This window comes from Pteropus vampyrus, unplaced genomic scaffold, assembly GCF_000151845.1.
Source record: "Pteropus vampyrus isolate Shadow unplaced genomic scaffold, Pvam_2.0 Scaffold541, whole genome shotgun sequence".
NCBI classification, from domain to species: Eukaryota; Metazoa; Chordata; class Mammalia; order Chiroptera; family Pteropodidae; genus Pteropus; species Pteropus vampyrus.
This window is the reverse complement of record NW_011889322.1, coordinates 1620797-1640613: the sequence shown is the minus strand read 5'-3', so window position 1 is coordinate 1640613 and position 19817 is coordinate 1620797.

The window sequence follows — 19817 nt, the reverse complement described above, 5'->3', positions numbered from 1 at the left end:
AGGGAGGGAGGGAGGGAGGGAGGGAGGGAAGGAGGAAGGAAGGGAGAGAGAATTTGGAGAATCTGAAACTTGTTCTTGGTCTGTATTTCAGGTGAGTAGAGCCACACCTTAGACAGGCTGGATGCTGCTCTTTTATGTAATCCAGCACTCCATCTTGTTCCTAAATGTCGGCCTCAATAAATACTTCAGTAGGGTTTAATGACATTTCCAGGAAGGACTCTGCCCCAGATCGCCCAGGGATGTCTCATAGCTACAGGAGGGCGCCCCTCTACCACCACACCCTGTGCTCAGTTCTACTCAATGACGGGTTTTCCCCAGACGCAACCCCTCGCTTGCTCTGTGCCTTCCACAGGCCCCCACCTCGGGCTGAAATGCTTTTGGGGACAGGGACAGTGTCTCATTGGTCTTTATAACCCTAGCACCTAACACCTGCCTGACACATATAATATACTCAATAAAACCCGTGAAATACATGACTAACTTGTTTGTAATGTATCCCCCACCCCTCTGCCCAGCCATGGCTAGAATGTAAACTGTGAGCAGTGAACTTGACTGTGCATTTTCAACCAAGTTCTCATAGCCCAGATCAGAGTCTGGCACATTGTGGGTGTTGGGTTAATATATATTGAATTGATCGATGCAGGAAGAATTGCTACAACCTCACCCAATAGGATTCAGACCGGGTTCCCAGTGCTGGGCCCCAGGGCAGGCTTGCATTCCTCATGATATTTCCATCACAACACCTTTGACACTTGTTGGTGGTGGTGGTGAGGTTTTTTTGTCAGTCTGAAAACAGCTTGAGAGCAAGGACTGGGGCTTTTTTCTTGTTTCCCCGAATTGGCACATAAGAGGTATTCAATAAGTGTTTATGGAATGAATGAACAAAGGAATTAAAGATTTATTTATGACTTTTAGGAAGTCACTGACTAGACATCACAGTTCGAACTTTGGGGATTAGGATTTTGTTATTCTCTACCTGTGTCTGAGATGATGAAGCCACAGAAGGTGGGGCACTGTGAGCAGATCCAGACCTAGACAAACTTCCTGAACTTTAAATTTGGGGACGAGGGTGTGAGAATGCTGGTGTCTCTTCTGTAATTGGCTGAGTTGGGTTAAAAAGTAAAGAAACAATGCACCCCATTACAAACCATAACCTCACCAAAAAATGGAACCCTTGCTCTTTATTTTGCCCACTAAGGACTAGCACACATTAACGAAAACTAAAATTTATTATAGTGTGAATAAATATGGGGATGCCTGGGCCCTGTCTGCAGATATACCATGTCACCAGGGCTGGTCCAACCCTGAGCTGAGGGACCACGCTAATGTCCCAGAAGATTCTTCCTGCTCGGTAGCCAGCATGTGGCCTGGCGACAACTCTACAAAAACGATGCCCAACTAGGCCTTCAGGGTTGTCCAGTCTTTAGCCAGACCCCTCATGGATGACTTTCCTTCCACAGACCTGGTGGACGTCCAGTGAGGGGCATGGAGGAGGGACTGCACTGAGACTTAAGCAAGACTGAAGAGGAGCAGCTCATGATATTCTCTGCCATGTCCCCAGAGCTGAGTGAGCAGTGAACCCACCTAAAATTCTAACACCAATTCCAATGTGGTCACACCAAGCAATTCTGTGACACCAGCTGGGCAACACTATCTACCTGGAGTCAATATCAGATCCTCAGGTTAAGGGCTCAGCCCTTGCAATTGCCCCCTTCGCAAGTCCAGGTTGTGTCACCTGTGCTTTTGACCAACTGGCTAAAACTCTGAGGTTCCGAAAACCTCCTCTTTGAGTTCAATAAACTTGGTAGAGTGGCTCATAGAATTCACAGAAACATTTTACTAACTGATTTATTATAAAAGGCTATAACTCAGGAACGGCCAGATGGAAAAGTATATGCAAAGGGCGAGGTGTGGGGACAGGGTGTGGAGCTTCTGTGTCCTCTCTGAGTGTGACACTCTCTTAGCACCTTTACATGTTCATCAACTCAGAAGCTCTACGAACTCTGCATCCTTTCAGTTTTTATTGAGGCTTCATACAGAGGCAACAGATGGATTAAATCATTGGCCGTTGGTGATTGAGCTCAATCTCCAGGCCCCTCTCTCCTCCCAGGGTGAGGCGGGGGCAGAGTGGGCCCCAAAATTCCAAACCTCTAATCACATGGTTCCCCTGGCAGCCCTCATCCTTAGATGCTTCCACAAATCACCTCAGTAACGTAACAAAAGCTGGCTTTTTCATTCTCATCACAGGAAATTCCAAGAGTTGAGAAACTCTGTTCCAGGAATGAAGAAAAAGACAAAAATATATATTTCTTATTATAAATCACAACATCACACACACACCCTCCACCTCTCTCTCACTGCAATTTTACTTCATAAATGCTGGATCCTCTCCTCAGTTTGATTTTGTGTCTCGAATGAATTTAGTATTCTTACTCTCATCTTAAGGCCAGGTTCTGCATGGTACCTATCTAAAGGGACACAAATCAATACCCCTAGAGACCCTAAACAAATAGATAACTTTACAGGAAATTACCCTAAGTACAATTATCAAAACGAGAATCATTCCACACATCACCAAACTTCCCCCAAATCCTCTTTGCCCATCTACCACTCAAAAGTTTCAGAAAGTGTCTGCTCCAGCCCATACTATTTCTTCTCTAAGATATCTCCTAACCAATATCCTCTTCCCCATTCTTCTCTCCTCCTGGTGCCCCATGGCATTTTCTTACACCCCAGCCATGTATAAATATCACAAGATTCTGCCACATACAGGTTGAAAGCATTTTTTGAGCATATGAGGATCTTTCCCAAATGTCATCTCTTTTACTCCTCACTTAAACATCTGCATTGACAGATGAGGAAAGTGTCTTGTTTAGGAAGGGAAGGACTGAGCTAGGGATGTAGGTCTGAGTTGACAGCCAAGCCTCACTTCCCCTGGATGACCACCATCCACCCCTGCCACCCCGCCCCATGTAGCAATCAAGTTCTGAGCAGGTGCTTCCTGGACTCTTGCTTCTTCAATCCTCTGCCCTACTCAATGTTTGATCTTTCAGTGAACTTCAGTCCTTCCTTTGGTTGCCATTCATGTCTCTGAGTAATAGCTTCTCACGGACCCTGCAGATTCTGTAATGACTTCCAACTCCTCTCCCACAGCACCCGGGTCCTCTAACCCCAATAGTCATAGTGGCCTAAAAAGACAGTCACCCCAAAGCCTTCTGGACACTACAGAAAAATGACAGATTTGTGTTTTAAAAGTGTCTTTGGGCTGTTGATTGGACTGGAGGTGAGCAAGAGTGAAGGGACCAGAGAGACATTGCAGAAGACCATGTGAGAGATAATGTTTGAACTAGGACAATGGTTAAGAGGGTAGACATAGTCAAGATGTACCTTAGGGGTGGAATTGACCGCACTTGGAGTGGGACTAGATGCAAAGAAAGAAGGAACGAATGAGAGCGTAGCAATGAGGAGAATGGTGCTAGAATGTTAGTGATGGAACAGATTTGCAAAAGAAAGTCAAGAATTTAGTTTTAGACATCATACGTTAGCAGCATGGTTTTTTCTGGGAATTGGCCCTTATCTTCAGTTCTCTTGCACTACAAGTGAGAGTACCATGAGAGCAGCCACATTGTGACACGTTCCTGCCTCCTTGGTCACAGCCTCTTGGACTGGGGATGGGAAAATGACCTGAGTTGGGTCAAGACACAGCATGGAACCAAGAGGGAGATGTAGCATTTTCTCTCCAAATTGCTGAAGTTGAGGGCATGTGGATTTGATATCTGTTGGTAGTCTAGAACAGGGGTTGCCAATCTATGGCCCAAAGGCACCATCTGCTTTACAAATAAAGCTTTATTAAAACACAGCCATGACCATTCATTTACATATTGTCTGTGGCTGCTTTCGTGCCACAGTGGCAGAAGTACTTGCTACAGAGGCCACATGGCCCACAAACCTTTTTGGGCCTCTACGATAAAGTTTGCCATCCCCTGGTCTAGAGTCTCCATTTGGTCTGAGGTACTAAAAAAGCAGCTAGAGAGAAAAATGAAGTAGCTGCACAGGAAGAAGAAAGAGTGAGTATTGGAGAGTGTCCTAAGCAGAATGTCCAAATGCCCTGGAGGTCCAACCATGTCCCTGCCCTCAGGTTCGATTGAGACACTCCAATGGTCTCAGACTAAATTCCTCTTTTTCTTAAAAATAGTTTGAGTTGAGATAATGATATTTGCAACTAAAGGGTTCTATTATTTAATTTACCCATTTATTCAACTCTCACTCATTCATTCAAAAATTCATGGAGAATTTTTTCCATGTCAGGTATGATGCTAGGGATGGATGATGTGGGGGTGAACAGGACAGCCCCCAGAAAACTTATATTTTAATAGAATGAGTCAGATTTCATGTGCCTGTGAGACGTTATAATCCTTTAAGAATATAACAGAGCTGAAAAATTCCTATTGCTTAGTGACATCATGGCTGTCCTAACATCATCTTTTCTTGTGCTTAATTTAACCTCATGTTGTTTTGGACAGTAACGTGCTGTACAGACTTGTGGCCCAGGAGTAATAGGCTAGACTATATCGCTTAGGTGTGCAGTAGGCTAGACCATCCAGGTTTGTGTGAGTGCCCTCTGTGATGTTTACACAACAATGAAATAGCATAACGACTCACTTCTCAGACTGTCCCTGTTGTAGAAGCAAAAGAAGGGGTATTTATCACTTGTTTTTAAAAGAGAAACTACTAGAACATCTCTGAACACTAATGGGGTGGGTTCAGCAGAGAAAGAGCTTAAAAATGCATCAAGGGAATGAGAAATGAGCAAAGTCTTCTTGAAGATGATTGAGAATGGGGTCCTGAGTTCACATGAGGGGTTGGATGCTTTTGATGGGAAAGCGGGGCAGAGAGACTGAGAGTGTGAAGTTTGAAATCTCAGAGTTCTGGGTGAACTTGGGCAGCTTGACTTCTTTGAACCTGTTTCCTTGGCTGTTAAAGTGGAAATAATGCTCTTACCTCACAGGGAGGTTTCAGGGCTTAAATGAGATAATGTTTGTAAATGACTCAATGGTATTCTTAGTATCCTTAGACCTTCCCCTTTCCAACTTCAATCAACTCAACCAACTCATGTGAAGCCACTGACAAAAGTCTGGACCTCAACAGACACTAAAGGAAAGGCAGTGGGAAAAGAGAAGACAGGGAAAAGACAAAAATAAATTTATATTTGCAAAGCTATTTTCATCTAATAGTCTCCAAATTACTTACCAAAGAATCTTCAACAAAGTCCTTGTAGAACTTTCCAAGGTGGCAATTAAACAAGACAAGATATTGGCTACCAGAAAGGAATGCTGTCAGCAGCGTCCTCTTCCCAGATAAAGGAAGGACCAAGATGTTATTATTCCTCAATCATTTTTGACAGCTTTACTAGGCCATGGGTAATTGTGGCCACAGATGCCAGGAGGCAGACAGAAGGAAATAAATCAGAAAAAAGGAACTGAGAAAGACCCATCAGTGATGGCTTTGGACACCACTGACTTGCTATATTTTATTGTGGAAATCACCAAACTTCTTGTATATAGTCATGTGCCACTTAACTATGGGAATTTGTTATGAGAAATGAGTCGTTAGCTAATTTCCTCATTGTGCGAACTCCATAGAATGCACTTCTAGGCAGTCTAGCCTACTGCACACCTAGGCTCTGTTGGATAGCCTACGGCTCCTGGGCTACAAGCCTGTACAGCATGTTGCTGTCCAAAACAACACAAGATTAAATCAAGCACAAGAGAAAATAATGCAATCAAGAGATGGGTAAACACATGACGTATGAGGCTGCTGCCTGTGTAACACAGTATGCTATTTTACAGCAATTTTTTTTATAAAGAATACACTCAAAAATAATGATAAAAAGTATAGTATAGTAAATACATAAATCAGTAACATAGTTGTTTATTACCATCAAGCATTATGTACTGTACATAATCGTATGTGCTATACTTTCCTACAACTGGCAGCGCAATAGGTTTGTTTACACCAGCATCACCACAAACACGTGAGTAATGTGCTGTTACGATGTTAGGATGGCTACGATGCCATTAGGTGGCAAGAACTTGTCAGCTCCATGATAATCTTATGGGATCGCCGTCATATATGTGGCTTGTCGTTGACTGAAATGTTGTTATGCGGCTCATGACTCTACCTAGTTTTTCTTTTGGTGAAAAAAAAAAAAACATAAATCAAACCAAACAAACAAAACAAAACAGAACCTTCCCATTTAGTTTACTCGAGTGGCCTCAATTGTTTTTAACTAAAAGGGTTTAGAAATTTGGGGAGGTGTGTTTTTAGGTATCTCAGTTCTGGGGTGTGTTACTGGCATCCAGTGTCGACTTTCTTCTGTAGGAGTGTCAGATGAGCCAATCTGCAAGTTCCATGTTGGAGTCCAGGACTGTTCCTGGTGGCATTTTATAATGGGTTAGAGGCTGTGGGGTGCTCTGTTGACATTTCCTGGGGAAACCTTGGCAGCTCTTCTTGCCCTCCCCTTCGGCTGGTCCCAGACACAGGTGTGGGGTGCAATGCTACGGCCAGCTTAGACCCAGCTGATTCTGGGTGTGGCATGCACTCATTTGGTGAGCAGGCTCAAGAGGGATTTCCTGTCTCCGTATCCAGGATCCTGTTAGTGTTTCACTGAGAGCAAAGGAAGGAGCTAATCTGGCCTGATGTGCCCTGGAGAATCTTTATATTCATTTGAGGACACCCTACAGCCACATAAACCTTATCATTGCTCTTCACCACAGATCAGCTGAAATATCAGAAACAATAAAATCTGTGTGGTTTCTTTTCATACACTGAACACAGAATTTATGGATTTTTTTTCTGTTTTCACATTGTACAATGTCATTTTCAGAAACAAAAGTCTACACATAGTCAAGCATTCTTATTGCAAAAGACCACATCTTCCAATTTCCATTAAGGTCAGTGAAGGAAAGGAAAGCTCTGACTGAAATTTCAGCCCAAGAAAAGTATGGCTACCTAAAATCATCAGATGGAAAAAGGTGCCATGGCTAAATATACCGCTGGTTGCAGAAAATACAATTCACAAGCTTGCTGCTTCCTTCTGAATGATTGATGGAAGAAGCGAAGTAGATGGATCACTGTTACTCATGAGAAGCCTCCTGCCATCTCTGGGTTTCGGAGGGAGCTGACTTGTTCTTGATGGTGCTGTGATGTGGGAACCACATCAATCAAGGCCAGAAAAAGTTGCTTGTTATTTAAGGAACCATGGTTGTACAGAGCTGATTGTCTTCAGGAGGTGGCTGGGATCCCAGAGGGATTGATGTGTCCCTAACAAGGCTGGTAGATTGTCATTGCCTCAGGCCAGGTTTTCCCAACCTTGATGATTTGCTTTTAGTGGTGGAGGAGACTGAATGCTCTTTAATAGCAGCCACTTGGCTACTCCAAAGGAATAAGGAAGTCCCATAGGTTGTAAATTCTCCCTTGAGAAATAACTGCCTTGTCTCTGTGTCGAAAAGAGATTCCTCGAGGCTTCCTATCCTCTTGCTCCGAATTAACTTTCACTTAGGCCAATATGAGCCAACTGGCTGTTACATATTGTTATCCCCCAATTAATAACTTATTATGGGACCCATGGGACTTGAGGAAACGAGCGTGTAATTATACTGTTCAATTCTAGAATTTCTATTTGGTTCTTCTTTAAATCTTTTTTTCTTTGCTGAGACTTTCTATTTGTTTCCTGAGACTCTCTTTTACTGTTTGTCTCAAGTTTGTTTGTAATTTAGAAATCTTTGCTGAATAAATCTAACATCTCTGTCACGTATACATTGTCATTTTTCATCTATTGCTTGTCTTTTTTCATTCAGTTGCAGATCTTACCGGTTCTTGGTATGATGAGTGATTTTCAGGTGAAACCTGGACATCTGAGGCACTATGTTATGAGACCCTAGACCTTATTTAAACCCATTAACTGGTTTCCTCAGGCATCGCTCTACAGAGAAAGGGCGCAGGACCATGTGGTTACTGCTGGGCGGGGGTGAAAGTCTGTGCACACCCAGGGGGCGGGGCTACGAAGTTTTGCTGTGCTTGGGTGGAGGTGGATCCCACCAGTCCTCCACTGACATCTCCCTGGCTGAGAACGGTGCCTGGTTTCTGGCCCCCTGCCACTGAGGTTGGACTGGTCTCTTTACTGCTGGATGATGGTGGTTTTCCTGATTTCTCCGCTAGGCCTCTGAATCACCTTTATTGGAGAAAGAGTGCTGTCAACTGCCAGGTGGTGGTGGAAGTCCCCAGTGACACCACTGAGGGGTCAGGAAATCCATTAGCCCCCTTGGAATGAAAGGTCGTTTCTGACTCCACAACACTGGGAGGTGTCGGGGCACCTGGAGACAGCCTGCAAGAGTGGAAATCTATGCTCCCCACCCAGCCTCTGCTGGTGGGACTGAAGCCACAGTTTTTTCTATGGTGTTTGGCTGGAGTGAGCCACAATTGTCTAAAGGTCGTCTGTGTTGCTGGTCTGCCTCTTTCCTGGCCCTTTTGTTAGACAGAGCAGGCTTTGTTGAGGGTTTTGGGGTGAGGGGTAGTTTTCTGGGGCCATAGGTGTTTTCAGGTTGCTGGCTTCTTCTTTCACCTTCAAGACTGGCATATCTGAAGCAAAAAACAAACAAACAAACAAACAAAAAAATGTAGGGAACTCACTGCCGTACGATTCTTCAGGTTCTGAGCCAGTCTGCCTTCTTCTCTTCATCTGTCAGCATTCTCATATTCTTTAAACATACACAGCCCAAGGTTTTGCTTAAGAGAAGAGTAGGGAGAAGCGTGTCGACTCCATCTTCCCAGAAGCAACGTCCTCCATTCCCTCACTTTTGAAAGATCTTTTTTCAGATCAATACTATTTCCCAAAAGGAACTTTTTAGCTTAATTTCTTACTTAACAGTATATTGCTAGGACCCATGCACAATGTGTATAGCTATATTCAAGGCTTGGCTGGTTGCCAGTGACAGACTGTTCACTGACCGAGTAAGGCTGTGAGGTTCAGCTAGCCGGCCACTTCACCCAGCCTTCACACTCATGTGTCCTCTAGAGATGCTCTATGGCCACACAGCATTGTCTTCATTGGTGGTGTTGGCGTAGTCACTCACTCCCCTCCTACTTTCAAAGGTGGCAACCTGGGCAAACTCGGGCATCTGGGTGTCAATAAGGGCTGCAGTAAGCCATGACTGGTCATCAAAATGCGAGGGACAGAGCCCAGGCCTCAGCACCCACTAAGGCTCTCTAGGGGTGTGCTTCCCAAAAAAATTCCACGTCTGAATCCTGGACACTGAGACCTGTTTTCTGATTGTTTGTTACACAAAGAAAGAACCAAGGCAGCAGGTGGAATTAAGGCTGCTATTCAAGTGACGTTAAAATAGGTAGAAGAGCTTGGATCACCCAGGTGGGCCCAATGAGATCATGGAGGTCTTTAAGTGTGGGAGAGGGAGGCAGAACAGCCGCTGTCAGAGCCAGGTGATGTGACTCCAGCAGCCATAGACACTTTTGAAAAGGAAGAAGGGGGCCACTAGCCAAGGTGGCCTCTCGAAGCTGGAGCTGCAAGGAGATTGATTCTCCCTGGGGCTCCAGATGACGACAGCCTTGCTGACACCTTGATTTTAGCCTAGTGGATCTTATTTCGGGCTTCTGACCTCCAGAACCGTAGGGGATAAATCTGTGTTGGTCTAGGCCACCAAATTTGTGGTCATTTTTATAGCACCAACAGGAAACACACATGCAGCCAGAGTTAAGAACCACCGCTGCAGTTTCTGCTGGCTCTCAGACAACCTTTGCCAAAATCTTGCCTCAGATCTTTCTAGATCTGAAAGAAAAGGCTTGTCCCAGCTGTTTCCAGTTCTTCCTTTCGCTCGCTCTCTTCCTTTTCTTTTTACAGGCATACCTCATTGCCCTTCGCTTTATTGTGCTTCACAGATGTTGCAGTTTTTACAAATTGATGGCAGGACCAGTGAAAAGATTATGACTCGCTTTATTGCAGCGGTCTGGAACCCAATCTGCAATATCTCCAAGGTGTGCCTGTATCACTAAACTTTTTAAATTGAGATATAATTTATATATAACACTGTTGAACTTTAAAGTACATGTGTTGATTTGATACATTTATGTATTACAATTTGATTATCACCATAGCGTTAGCTAACATTTCTATCTCGTCAAATAATTGCCATTTCTTTTTGTGGTGAGAACAATTAAGATCTAGTCTCAGTAATTTTGTGATCTTAGCAATTTTGAAGTATTTATTACAGCATTTTTGTCTGCTTAGATCTCCAGGACTTATCTATGTTCTAGCTGCAGGTTTGAGCCCTCTATACCTCCCCAGTCCCCCACCAACAAGCCCCTGGTAACCAACCATTCCGTTCTCTGTTTCTGTGCATTCAGCTTTTTTTAGAGTCTACATTTAAGGGACATCATATGATATTTGTCTTTCTCTGACTTACCTCACTAAGCATAATGCCCTCAAGATCCATCTATGTTGTTGAAATGGCAGGATTTTCTCCTTTCTCATGGCTGAATAATAACGTGTGTGTGTGTGTGTGTGTGTGTGTGTGTGTGTGTGTGTGTGTCTTATTCATTCATCCACTGACAGACATGCAAGCTGTTTTCCCTATTTTGGCTGTTGTGAACAATACTGCAATAACACAGGCGGGAGTACAGATATCTTTTTGATATCTTGCTTTTATTTCCATTGGATACATACCCAGAAGTGGAATTGCTGGATTATGTGCGAGTTCTATTTTTAATTTTTTGAGGACCATCCATTTTTTTTTTCACAGTGGCTGCACCAATTTACATTCCCATCAGCAGTACACGAGGGATCCCTTTCCCCCACATCCTCACCGACATTTGCTTTTGTTGATTTTTTTGATGATAACCGTTCTGACAGGTGTGAGGTGGTATCTCACTGTGGTTTTGATTTGCATTTCCTTGATGATTTGTGATGGTGAGCACCTCTTCATACTTGTTGGCCATCTGTATGTCATATTTGGAAAAATGTCTATTCAGTTCCTTTGCCTTTTTTAACAAATCAATTTGTTTTGGGTTTTGTTGTTGTTATTGAGTTTAATGAGTTCTTTATGTATTTTGGATATTAACTTTTTATCAGATATATGGTTTGCAAATATTTTCTCCCATTTCCTAGGATGCCTTTTCACTTATTGATGGTTCCTTTTGCTGTGCAGAGCTTTTTAGTTTGATGGAGAGGAAAGAAATCCCCAAGCAGAGGTGTTCTCTATGTGTCCCTCAAGTAGCTTCCGGACTTCTGGTGTAGGACAGTTATTCTAATTAATCTACAGGCATTTGGAGGAGCTTACATAGCCCAGGACCTTAAACTTCATTCAGTGTCGTTCTCTGTGTTCAGGCTCTATCTTCATCAAGCCAAATGCACATCAGATCAGGGCTTTAGTTAGCAAACACACTGACCACATGTCCCAGGTCAACTCAGTCACATTATGACTGCCTCTAGAATCACCAGCTTTAGGGCTAGCCTCCTTTTGTGGCTTGACAGCAGTTTTAGTTTGTTTGTTTGTACCCAACCAAATTCTGCTGCCTCCCTAAATGTATTTGAGATAAGAGTTATGTGTAGTTGTGACAAATAAATGTCCCAAATGCCCCAATTCTTCAGTCCAATAACCATAGCAGACCTGATTAAGTGATCATAACACTCTTTCTGGCCAAGATTGGATATGACCTCTGAGTCTTCCTTAAGACCATGTTCTAGGCAGCTGCTGCATACCAATTAGAGGGAGTTGGCTGTGGAGGTGGTTACATGTAAATATGCAGATATCTGTGAATATATGAAATATCATTAAACTGTGCACTTTAAAATAGGTGGTTTGTATGGTATGTAACTTATATCTCAATGAAGTTGTCAGTTTCTGGTTGCTGGGGAAAAGTGCCTTGAACGGCAAACAAATAAACAAATAAATAAAAGCTGTCAAATAAAAAATGAATTGTCACTTATGTGGAAATCTATTGTTTCAAAAAAATATATGAGCTATCACATTGAAAGTGTTAGTATTCTTTTTCTTAATTAAAGGTAAAATCCTTCCACAATTGCTTGAGTCATGCTTTGGTGTGTGTAAGAAACTCTGAAGGCCTGTTAAACACAGTTTGCTGCATCCCTGAAATTCCTATTCAGTAGGTCTATGGTAGGCTTGAGAATCTACGCTTCTAATAAGCTCCCAAGCACCGCTGCTGCTGCCCACCTTGGCCCACCATGTAGCAGCACCTACTTAAATCATTTGGCAAAACCAGAGAGCCAGGATGTAGGCAAATCTTGGGTTAAAATAGTTTCAAACCTAAAATAGCACTTGATTACATCACGTTCGTTCAGTGCCAAGTCCCAGGGAACAGAATGGAAATAATATTTACCCATAAACTGAGGTGTGGCAAACATGAAGTCTTTAAGTGCTGCAACGAAGCAGAATATTTTACTACAATTATATTTTGTTACCTATTGAGGTTTCTGAATTTTTAGATAGTTTCTGCATAGCTTTTTACTTTGAATTGTGTTAACCTTTTAAAAAAAAAAATTGAGGTAATATTGGTTTGTAACATTATATACATTTCAGGTCTAGTTTCCATTCATCACCACACAATTGAGTCCTTTACCCATTTTGCCCTCTTGCCACTCTCTTCCCCTCTGGTAACCACCAATTTGTTGTCTGCATCTATAAGTTTTTATTTTGTTTGCTTGCTTTTTTGTTATTTTTATTCCATATATGAGTGAAATCATACAGTATTTATCTTTCTTCTTCTGACTTATTTCACTTAGCATAATGCCCTCATGGTACATCCATGTTGCAAATGGCAAGATTTTATTATTTTTTTATGGCTGAGTATATTCCATTATATATTTGCCACACATTCGTTATCCATTCATCTGTCAATGGACACTTAGGTTTCCATATTTTGGTGATGTAAATAATGCTACAGTTAACATAGGTGTACAATATCTTTTCAAATTAATGTTTATGTATATATATTCATCTGAGAAATTAATACCTGGGTCATATGGTAGTTCTATTCTTAATTTTTTTTTTGAGGAATCTCCATACCATTTTCCAATTTACAATCCCACCAACAGTGCACAACCTCCATGTCTTCTCCAACACTTGTTTGTCGATTTATTGATGATAGCCATTCTAGCAGGTGTGTGGTGATATCTCATTTTGATTTTGATCTGCATTTTTCTAATAATTACTGTGCTAAACATCTTTTCATGTGCCTATCAGCCATCTGTATGTCGTCTTTGGAAATATGTCTATTCAGAGCCTCATTTTTAAATTGGTTTGTTTAGTTTTTCTGTTGTTGAATTGTATCAGTTCTTTCTATATTTTGGATATTAACCCCTTATCAAATATATGCTTTGCAAATGTCTTTTCCAACTGGTAGGTTGCATTTTTGTTTTGTTGATGGTTTCCTTTTCTATGCAGAAACTTTTTAGTTTGATGTGGTCCCATCCTTTTTTTGTTTTTGTTTTGTTTTTTTTTTGCTTTTGTTTCCCTTGCCACTAGAGTCAAATCCACAAAAACAGTGTTAAGACTGATGTCAGGGAGCTTAGCGCCTATGTTTTCTTGTATGTATTTATGGTTTCAGATCTTATATTCAAGTCTTTAATCCATTTTGACTTAATTTTTGTGTATGGTATAAGATAGTGGTCCAATTTCATTCTCTGGCATATGCTGTCCAGTTTTCCCAGCACTGTTTATTGAACAGGCTGTCCTTTCTCCATGGTATGTTCTTGGCTCTCTTGTCATAAATTAGTTGTTCATATACATGTGTGTTTATTTCCGGGCTCTCTATTCAGTTTCATTGGTCTGCGTGTCTGTTTTTCTGAAAATATCATACTGTTTTTATTACTATAGATTTGTAGTTTATTTTGATATTGGGGCTTGTGATATGTCCGGCTTTGTTCTTTTTTCTCAGAATTGCTTTGGCTATTCAGAATCATTTGTGGCTCTATACAAATTTTATGATTTTTTTTGGTTCCATTTCTGTGAAAAATGATATTGGGATTTTGATAGTGATAGCATTGAATCTGTAGATTGCTTTGGGTAGCATGGACATTTTAAAGATGTTAATGCTTCCAATCCATGAGCACAATATCTTTCCATTTATTTGTGTCTCCTTCAATTTCTTGCAACAATGTCTTATAGTTTTAATTGCATAGGACTTTCACCTCCTTGGTTAAATTTACATCTATGTATTTTATTCTTTTTGTTGTGATCGTAAATGGGATTGTTTTCTTTATTTCTTATTCTGATAGTTTGCTGTTAGTGTATAGAAACACAACAAATTTTTGTATATTGATTTTTGTACCCTGCACTTTTTACTGTATTCATTATTTCTCATTCTTTTTTGGTGGAGTCTTTAGGGTTTTCTATATATAAAATCATGTCATCCACAAATAGTGACAATTCTGACCAATGCTTTCTAATGCATTCACCTCACTTAGTGAGTTCTTCAGCTTCAGAATTTTTGTTTGGTGCTCTTTTGGAGTTCTAATCTCTTTGGTAAAGGACTCCTTCTGTTTATTAACCGTATTCCTGAGCTCATTGAACTACTGCATGTCTGAGTTTTCTCATAGCTTGCTGAGTTTCTCCATGGTAGCTATTTCAAATTCTCTATCAGGTCATAGTCGTCTGTGACTTTAAGTTTGGTGTCTGGACAATGGTCGTTTTCTTTTTGCGATACCCTGTAGCCATGAGTTTTCACTGTGCTTGTCAATTACCCCTTTGCCCTGGCGTTTGGAGTACCTGACAGTTTTCTCATTCAGGCCAAGCAAGCTTTGTTCACTTTGATTCTAGGTTGAGGCTGGTAACTAGAGGCCTTTCTTCTGTTCCCCAGCGGGTGGCGTCATAGCACGAGGTCTTGGTTTCCCTTCGGCTCTGCCTGGTTGTTTGGGAGCCGCACTTTCAGCCGGCACCTCTTCTGCCCCGCCCCTGCCCGAGGAGCTACTAGCGGCCCGGGGGTCGCTGGTACCTTGCTGCCGCAGGTGTCGCTGCTCGTGTCAGCGGGCTGTTGGGCGTCTGAATTGGGGTAGGGAGCCAGGGTCGCAGGCCTCTGGCTTCCTCCTGGGTTGTCGAGTTCCAAGGCGCCACCGCCGGGGTTGAGGGTGCTGGGGCCCTGAGTGCCACTGCAGCAGGGGGAACCTGGGTCGTGGAGGCTGACGCTGGCGCTGCTCGGTTCCCTGTGGCCATAGACACTGCTGCAGCAGGGGGGCGGAGTCGCATGTGCCATCTCTGCTACTGTCACTGGGTTCTCTGGAGGTGTGGGTACCGCGCAGCCGATGGGGACTGGAGTCATGGGCGCCTATCCCACTGCTATCTTTTGGGGGAAGGCGTATTGGGGTTGGGGCCAGAGTAGTGGCATCTTCACCACTGCTACCCTCTTCGCTCCAGCTACAGGCTCAGCCACCAAAGTAGTTGGCACCACCTTGGCTGTTCACTGTTCTGTCTCCTCTGTGTGTTCAATCCACCCACCTTCACATGCACACATGTGAGCCGCCCTCCAGCGTCCTGGTATGAACAGGGGCACCTTTATGAGTTACAAGTGTCCCCCCAGGTGTAGACTGAGGGAGAGAGATAAAAGGAGCGTCTCATGCTGATGTAACTGTTAACCTTTTGAACAAATAAATTTCTCTGGGAAGTCGCCACTGGCTCTTTATCAAAGATAAACAATATTTCCAGTAATTAAGCAATTTCTTTTTAAAGTTCACTTTCTATTTTATTACTTAATAAGCAAGTAGTTAGCTACATTATGAATTAAGACTATTATGGGTTTCTTTCAGGAAAGCACAGGACACTGTTCACAGGAATTAAAAATCTCAGTTGCACTTAGGGATCAGACACTGATTATTTTTCAGAAAGTCACATCTCAGCTTCATATTAATGTTTACATAAACTTACAAGGTATTACCTACTGAGCACCAGGCGAACTGGGGAAATGCAAACGCTGGTGGAGATTTTCCTAGCTCTTGCTCCGAGCAATGATTCTTAGTACACAGAGGTGGAGAAGGGGAAGGTAAAATCACCTGCTCTAAGTTTTCCATCTAAATTTCTCAGACTGTCATACAGCCTCCTAGGCAGGGGTTCTCAAACTTGGGCATGAAGAAACACCCAGGGATTTTGTTGAAGGGGCCAAGGCCCTGATTACAGTTGATTGATTCAGGAGATCTGAGGTGAGGTCTTAGGTCCTCTTAACAATTGGGGACAATAGTGCCCCGAGGGTGGTCTAAGACTCTGAGACATGTGTGCTTCAGTGGAACACACTGAAAAACAGTGAGATTAGGAGTCACTGGACGATTAGCAAATGCACTGGCAGATGTGGCGTACTCCTCAGGTATGTGGAGGCTGAGAACAACTGCAAAGGGAAAACGGCTTTGAAGACAAAAAGGACTCAATATTAGCTTTAAAATAATTTAATTTTTTCAACTGAGCTCAAGTAGAACAGTCTGGAAGAACAGTCTGTGTCAGGCAGTCAGGTACACTTCTGGGTTGCACTTGTTACTGAGTACTTCTCTGCCCAGGAAGACCTGGTACACTTGGCATCAGGATTCAGCCTGGTCACCATTTAGATAATACCAGTGGAGGAGGCAGGGGAAGGAGTTTGTGAGGAGGGAACTTTGGCTCTTGTGAAAGTATGCGAAGTACTTAAGAAAATCCTACTAATTGTTCCTTGGCTGAGTGTTTTAGCCAATCTGCCTGGTGTGATTGTTCTTTTTTTCTTTAAGTCTGAACTAAGAACAAAAGCAATGCATTTCACTTTGGCTTCCTTTGTGGGTAGGGCACACAGACTGTTACATTATAATTGGGTCCTGATAAATACAGATGATTCAAAAATTTTAAAGAAAATTTAACATGTATTTTTCAAATCGTTAGTATAAAATGAATGTCTAAGGAATGAGGATTGTGCATCAACTTCTGGGAATGTTCCAAATTCCAGAAGCAGAGAGAAACTATCTATGAAAAAAATCAGGCAACATCTCAAATTCTATTATAATGAGGCAATGCTAGTTCAGAAGGGTTGAAATAAGGGTACAGGAATATACCCCATAAGGGTGGTAAAGCACACCCTGATGGGAACCCAACCACCCAGGTGTCACGAGCTTCTCTCTACTAGTCTATAAGCAAAAAGAAGCAGGGCTAAATGAGACACTGACAAGTCCTACATACAGGAAGCTATCTGTGGGCAAAGCCAACTGGAACACAGATTATGCATTATGAGCAGCATTAGATGCTAATCTCTTTTGGTCGGGAGAAGGAAAAGCTTAAACATGTCACTCATACAATCCTGCATCATGAGGGACCTCCTGCTAGCTTGGAACCTCATACTGGCCTCTTCCGAAACTACCGCAAAGAAGTTTCAAGAAAAGTTTCAAGAACTCATCTCATTTAAAGATCATTGTTAGTCAAAATGGATAGAGTTTCAAGAAAGATAATAAAAGAAAAAGAAACAGGAAAAACAAATGGCAGATAAAGATCCATCACCAGAAAAAATGTCAGCAAAAAACAAATGAACATGTAGAACAATCATCTCATCACATAATCTAAATCCTTTGTAAGTTATCTAAACTTGGTTATAAGTAAGCAAATGGTCAGGAAAATTCTGGTTTAAAAAAGTATGAAATATCTATCAGAAATGGGATAACATTCTGAAAAATAAAAGGGTGTTCTGGTTATGTATTACTATGGAACGAATCACCCCAAATCTTCGAGGCATAAAACCACAACAAAAAGGATGCTTGCGAATCTGCCACTTTGGTCGGGCTCAACTGAGATGGCTTATCCTTCTTTATGAGGCATCAGCTCTTGCAGTTCAAGTGAACTGGAGGATCCACCTCCAAAATGTCTCACTCGCTCATGTGGCTGGCGAGTTGGTACCAGCTGGTGGCTCAAAACCAAGTCAGGTTTGTTGGCCAGGAGCATTGGCTCCTGTCCACAGGGCTGCTTGGCCCTGGGAGCTGCATCATGGTAGCTGGATTCTCAAAACAGTGTTTGAGCATCAGAAAATAGATGGCACTGGTCTCACTGAAACTTGCAGTGTCCCTTCTAGTTACAGAGCTCACTCAGGTTCAAGGTGAGGAGGCTTAGACTTCCACCTCTTATGGGAGGGATATCAGAGACATGTGGCCATCCTTAATCTGCCACAAAAGATTCCATTTTGGAATCAGAAAAAAAGATATTCTGAAAAGTTGTTAAGAGCCATGGAGGACAAAATTGAGAAAGAAGAGCATAGTAAACAAAAGTTAAGTTAAAAAGCATTAGAGAGAAAATTATAGGTATAGAGTCCATGCACAGGAAACCCATAGTAGGCATAATTAGTGACTATAAAGAGAATGAAAATAATAGAAAAAATATATAATTCAAAGGAATTTCCATATCTGGCAATATTTCTAAAATCCTGAATATATTCCAATTATAAAAGTTAAAAATCACTAACAAAATGTAACAAATTTTCTTTTAGAAATGTTCCTATTTTTGTTCTCATGGTTATCCTTATACAAAAAGTTTAATGAAATTCTACTTTCCCCTTTTAGAATATTGATTCCCTACTTTGAACAAAAATGAAGATAGGCAGAAATATTCTTTTCCTATCCCTCCCCTTTCCTGAGCTTCTAATTTGAGCTCATGCCTTTTAAGTTAGTGAGTTTATTTTATATACTCTCTATTCTCTCATTTTAAAAAGTGACACTATCTATAGTGTCAGAGCACGTAATAATTACATACTATCCTGTAACCCTTATTTCCATAATTTGAACTTAGTTTTTTTTTTTAATTGAGGTGAAATCTACATAAGACAAAATCAACCATTTTAAAGAGTACACTTCAGTGACATTGAGGACATGTACATTCAAAATGTAAAACCAACACTCTACCTAGTTCCATAACATTTTCAGCGCTCCAAGAGGAAACCCCACACTCATCAAGCAGTTAATACATATTCACTCTTTCCCCAGCCCCTTGCAACCACCAATCTGCAATATGGATTTGCCTGTTCTGGATACTTCATATAAATAGAATCATACGATATGTGACCTTTGTCTTTTTTTACGTAGAATAATGTTTTTAAGGTTCATCCATGTTCAATCCATGTAGCATGTATTAGCATTCCATTTATTTTTGTGGCTGAATATTGCATTGTATGCATATATTACAATTTGTTTATCCTTTCATCAATCCATTGATGGACATTTGGGTTGTTTTCACTTCTCGGCTGTTATGAACACTGCTGCTATGAACACGCATGTACACACATTTGTTTGAGTAGCTGTTTTTAATTCTTTTGGGGATATACCTAGGAATTCAATTGCCGGGTCACATGGTAAATTCTACATTTAACTCTTTGAGAAACTGCCAAACTGTTTCCACTGCAGCTGCATCATTTTATATCTCCCCCAGCGATGAACAAACCTCGACTATACTAACACTTGTTTTTTTTTCTAATTATAGTCATTCTAGTGGGGATGAAGTGGTATCTCATTGTGATTTTGCTTCACATTTCCCCAGTGAAGTTGAGAATCTTTCATGTGCTTATTGGCTATTTGTATATCTCCTTTAAGGAATTTTCAAGTCCTTTGCTCACTTTTAATTGGAATGCTTGTCTTTTTGCTGTTGAGTTGTAATTCCATGTGAATTTGAGGATCGGCTTTTCTATCATTGCAAAAAAGGCCGCTGGAATTTTGATAGGGATTGTATTGAAGCTGTAGATTGCTTTTGATATAGTCATTTTAACAATATTGTATCTTCCAATTCATAAACATGAAATGTATTTCA